We start from the raw sequence: 6,016 nt of genomic DNA on the forward strand, positions 1-6,016 counted from the left end.
ATTAGTGGACATTCGTTAATGTTACACAAAATCAAATCTGGAGAGTCAGGAGAAAGTGATTTAAGTACATGCATTACTACTCCTTCACTCACTGCCACATTTCAGTGAATATATCAACGATTGTCATAAAGATTTATCAAAACTCTCTCAGGCAGTGGGCGGCACGGTGGCACAGTGGGTAGCGCTGCTGCCTCACAGTTAGGAGACCCGGGTTCTCTTTTCGGGTCCTCCCTGCGTGGAGTTTGCATGTTCTCCCCGTGTCTGCATGGGTTTCCTCCCACAGTCCAAAGACATGCAGGTTAGGTGCATTGGCGATCTAGTGTGTGTGCCCTGCGGTGGGCTGGCACCCTGCCCGGGGTTTGTTTCCTGCCTTGCGCCCTGTGTTGACTGGGATTGGCTCCAGCAGACCCCCCGTGACCCTGTGTTAGGATATAGAGGTTTGGAACATGGATGGATGGATCTCAGCTAGTAGAAAGAATACAGAAGGGCAAGCAGAAGTTCCACATCCTTAGTGCACACTTTTTGTCCAACCCTCACAGAATTATGCAATTTCTGATTTTTATGAAGGTAGAAACCCTCACTCCGTGACATACTGATGATAGCAGATACACACCAAATTCATCAATTGTCAAATGTTCACCAAAATCTCATGTTCTCAATAGATACATTCCTGATTGTGCATATATTGCTTCACTATTATTAGTGTTTGGAATACTTAATTAATGTTTCTTAAGGATATAGAATGTTCTTTCAATGCAGAAATATAAAATATTTTAAAAATCTATTTGACCCCAGCGTAACAAATGTGATCTTCAATTGAGGCATTTTGGGTTTCTTTCCAGACAAAAAAAATGCAATTGAAATGTTTTAAAAAGCATCACACACCAAAACACAGTTTTTACTTGTTCGGGCGTTGAAATATTAATCGCATGTTTTTTTTTGTATTAAGATAAGAATGTTTTTTCAATATAAAGGAATAATATACAGTAGGTAGTAAAATATGAATTCTGGAGTAGTACGTTACTCAGGAAGGAAATGTTAGCATCAGTTAGTGAAGTTGGAAAGTCACATTCAATTACAACCACAGTCAGAGGTTTTTTTAGCTGCTGTTAATCAATGGGTATTATTAGAGGCCAGTTAATATTTACCAAGTATAGCTGTTTTGAATTGCTAAGAATCTAAATTTCTATTTCTTTCTCTCTGTAGCACAAGAAATGGAGGGCAACCTATTAAGAAATGATCAGCTAAGCTGCCGAGTGTGACTGGCAATCCTGCAGGATCCAGCATATCTCCCATATGGACACAACTGGAGTACTGGCACCAGTTTCATCAGACAGAAGCCAACAGTGGCCCACAGTGCCGACAGCCTTTCCTATTAATGCCAGTTTATTTGAGGCAAGGGCTAATAACCCTGTACTGTGTATTAGTACAGAAAAGAGAAAATGTCTTTAATTATACTGTTTATCTGTCTAGACAGTGTGTGTTTTATGTGTATAGACTAAAAAGGGCCATGTGTGCCAGTGATACCCTGGACAAACTTCAAGCCAAGTGAAGAGGTTTGTAGTCCTGAGCTAAGCAGGGACTTGACCAGAATGTATTATTGTCAGGGAGAATGGACCCTAGTAAGCGCTTTTAGAAGTTGGTGGACATACAGAAAGACATCTAAACATCTCTTATCTGATGAAGTCAAGGTATTACTAACCTAGTGACATTAGTCCAAATGTGTGAGGTAACCAGTGATGGTAAATTTAAGAAATCTCTCTACAACATTCCTTGTGATATACAGTAAATGGAAGTGAAGCTTTTATCAAGTCCTTGTTTTTTCATGACATTAAGAGTGTTGTCCTGGCACTACTATGTCAAAAGCAAAATCTCTTCTTTGTGAGCTGTCTCAGCATTTTTGTTAATTAGGCCTACATTAATTCACATCATCACTTTAACTGTGTTTATTATAGTAGCAACTCATTGATCTGGCTGACCAGGCTGCCCTATTGTTTTTCTTTGAATCTATGATATGGCTTAGTCCAAACATTTGAGGTGGCCAGCTATCAACCCATGACATCTATATTAAAAGGCCCTCAGAAGCAGCTGCTTCTATGGTGCGAGCAATAACTCTTATCTTTGGTTGCACAGGGACTGCCTCTAAACACTGCAAGTGGAGCACTTCCTGGTGACGTCGGCTCAGCTCTCTTACATAGTCCCCACCTTTGCACAGCACTTTCACTACACTCCATCTGTCCACAGGGCAAATGTTGCTAACTACACCAATTGTGTTGTTAGAAATAATAACATCATTCATCCTTGTTCAGACATTTGCACTGGGGTAACTGCCGGTGGTCAGACATAAACCTACAATGTCTGGATCACACAGGCCTTCAAATCTCTTATTGGCTCACAGTGTAAAAGAAGCTGCTTCAGAGAACTAATCCGTAAAAGGAAAAAGTTCATTGAAAGGTTTCACAGTGAAACACCTATCCTTGGCAACTTTTTTCAAAACAACTTGGGAAAATCCCACACTCTCCTAGGCCATCTAAGACCTATGATGCTTCTAGCATGTCCCAGGTCTATTCCTAGGTCTTTTCACAATGGATCATGCCTCGTACACTTCCCAAGTCCACCAGAGTTAGCCTAACTACCTCTCCAAACGACTTTAAGCCTTTCGATCCAAAGAAACAACACATATTGCTCTCCTTATCACAGACAGTAAACACAGCAGCATTTTTCATGAACACTGTTTCAGCTACTTATAACTTCAGTCTCATTCTTTCTGTAACTATCCAAAATCTAATGGATAAAGATAACAATATAAATTGAACGGTAAACTGAATATTTTATCAGAAGAGTTAGCTCTGGCTTCACCTCCACGGACTGATACAACATCCATAAAATTACTGCTACTGCACTTAACTTTTGGTGCACAGATTAAACAATCTGTGCAGCTAACATGATACGAATAGAGGAGGTGACTGAGCCCATCAATAAACTAATCACCTACTTTTCAAAATGGCTATGCTTAAAGAAAGCGGTGGCTTGGCTCCTTAAGTTTAAAGACATGCTACTGTAAGCATTTCAACTAGAAGTCAGCCAATCTAAAGCTAACCCAGAAGAACAAAAAACACTCATCACAAAGCACATGAAAAAGTACGAACTGACTTTAAAAACAAGCCGATTTCTCCAGAAGACTTGGCTAAAGCAGAAACAGAGCTTATCTACCTCAGTCAACTACAAGAATTTCCAGAAAAACTGAAGGCATTAAAGAAAATTGGTTGTGTAAAAAGAACAGTCAAATCTTTAAACTTGACCCAGTCATACAAGATGGAATACTGAGAGTTGGAGGAAGACTCAACAAGGCTGCTATGCCAGATGAAGCTAAATATCCTGCAGTTCTTCACAAGCATTCACATAAGGCCTCCCTTATATTGCAGCACAATCATAAAGAAATGAGTATCTTTCATCTCATCTGCATGCTAATAACCATGAGATGGATGTTTCCCTTTCTTCTATGCTATGGCTTTGAATTCTGTCCTGCATTGTTTTCCATCTTTCACCTGGCGCTGCCTTGACAGGCTCAGCCCACCACAACCCTGAACTGGATTAAGAATGTTTAAGGACAGATTTTTATTTTTTAAAGAGCAGTGCAAACATAACAGCATGCATGCTCTTTCATTACCTGCTTCACCAAATGAAAAATTCATAAAATAATCAAAATAGCACATTAAAATTTAAATATTTTTTAGTCCCCACTAAAACTTACATTTTCAAACCTGCTTTATCCAATATCAGGGCTTGCTGCATCTGGAGTGTGTCAACCTGAATTTCTTATGATTTATAAAGCATAAATCATACCGTGCCCTCTGTTAAGGGGTTCACTTTTGAACAGATGAAAATTATGTCATCCTCCTCAGCACATTTAGTGGGCTATTTCACAGCAATTCAGTTCACAAAATACAAGTACATGTGTTCACATACAGGTCAGTCAGCCATTGTCAAACCTGCTATAGCCTAACACAGGGTCATGGGGATCTGCTGGAGCCAATCCCAGCCAGCACAGGGCGCAAGGCAGGAACAAACCCCAGGCTGGGCGCCAGCCCACCGCAGGGCACACACACCAACACACCAAGCACACACTAGGGACAATTTAGAATCGCCAATGCACCTAAACTGCATGTCTTTGGACTGTGGGAGGAAACCGTAGCACCCGGAGGAAACCCACGTAGACACGGGGAGAATCCAGGTCTCCTTACTGCAAGGCAGCAGTGCTACCACTGCACCACCGTGTCACCCTCACATACAGGTATACCTAATGTGCAATATGTAAACTATGTTTTTAAAACACAATGCACACAGTGTCCAAACAAAGTATTAGCCTCTTCGGATGTTTTCTGATTTAATTATTATACAACATTGAATTTCAGTGGATTTAATTTGGGTGTTTTGCAACTGACCAACAGAATATTACTTTTTATATGTTAGCTATCAAAATGTAAGCAACACTCTACAAGATGGTCTAAATTAATTACAAATACAAAACAAGAAAGAATTGATGACAAAAAGTATTCATCACCTTCAATGTGACATACTGAACCGAAATCATCAGTAGTGTAGCCAGCTGGTTTATACATAATTAGGTAAGTGGAGATCACCTGTCTGGGGTTTCAAGTGATTGTACGTGGAAATACCAACATGTAGTGAGTTAGTATGGTGGCCTAACTACACAATGAAGACAAAAGAACACTTAAAGCAACTCAGTAAAAAGGGTATTGAAAATCTTGCAATGGAAAGAAGAAAATATCCAGGTCAGGGTAAATCCACTTAAATCGGTCATTAAGAAATGGAAAGAGTACGGCCCAGTTGCAAATCTGCCTACCGTCCACAAACATTGAGTCAGCTAGAAAATGGGTCAATGGCCTGATGAGACCAAAATGGAACTTTCTTGGCATCAGACTAAACAGCATAAGCCCAACACAGCACATTACTAAAAACATACCATCCTATGTAGCCTGGTGGTGGCAGCATCATGAAGTGGGAAGGCTTCTTTGTAGCATGCCCTTTAAGGCTTGTTAGGGTAGAGGGGAAAATGAAAGCAGCAAAATACAGGAAAACTGTGCTTTGGGAGAAGGTATGTTTTCTAGCAAGACAATGACCCCAAGTATAAAGCCAAAGCTACACAGTAGTGAAGTGGCCGAGCCAGATTCCAGAACTCAACCCAACTGAGAATTTGTGGCTGGATTTGAAAATGTGGACGGCATAGGTCTCCTTACTCTCTCATAGTAGAGAGACCAGTGTTTGTGTCCCTGGATACTCCCTGTATGGAGTTTGCATGCTCACTCCATGTCTGCGTCGGTTTCCTCCGGGTGCTCCAGTTTCCTTCCACTGTCCAAAGACATGCATGTTAGGTGAACTGCCGATTCTAAATTGGGCCATTGCACGTGCATTTTTGTGTTCGCCCTGCAAATGGACTGGTGCTCTGTCCAGACTGTGTTCCTGTCTTGCACCCTATGCTAGGTGGGATAGGCTACAGCCCCCCGCCCATGATAATAATAATAATAATAATAATTCATTACATTTATATACTGGTCTGGATTAAGCTGGCCAGAAAATGATTGGATATGATTTGAAAAAGGCTCCTCACTCATGATCTCCATGTAATCTGACAGAGTTTGAGCAGTTTTGCCAAGAATAATTTTGGAGAAATTGTAGGGTTCAGATGTACAAAGCTGAGACCGAGAGAGACCAATCTACACAGACTCAAGGTTGTCATGGCTGCCAAAGGTGTATCTACTAAAAACTGACTTGAAAGGGGCAAATACATATGCCATCCATTATTTTGTGTTTTATATTTGTAATTAATTTAGATCACTTTGCAGAAATCTGTATTCAATCCACTTTATGCAAGCTTTCAAGGAAGCTCAGACTCCCTCTCAGATAAGACCTGTAAACTTTTCAGTTACCCAATAAAAGATGTAATTTTGCTTGACTTCTCATTGCATCCATAATGGCTAACATGCCACAACAC

This window comes from Polypterus senegalus, chromosome 8 (assembly GCF_016835505.1).
Source record: "Polypterus senegalus isolate Bchr_013 chromosome 8, ASM1683550v1, whole genome shotgun sequence".
NCBI classification, from domain to species: domain Eukaryota; kingdom Metazoa; phylum Chordata; class Cladistia; order Polypteriformes; family Polypteridae; genus Polypterus; species Polypterus senegalus.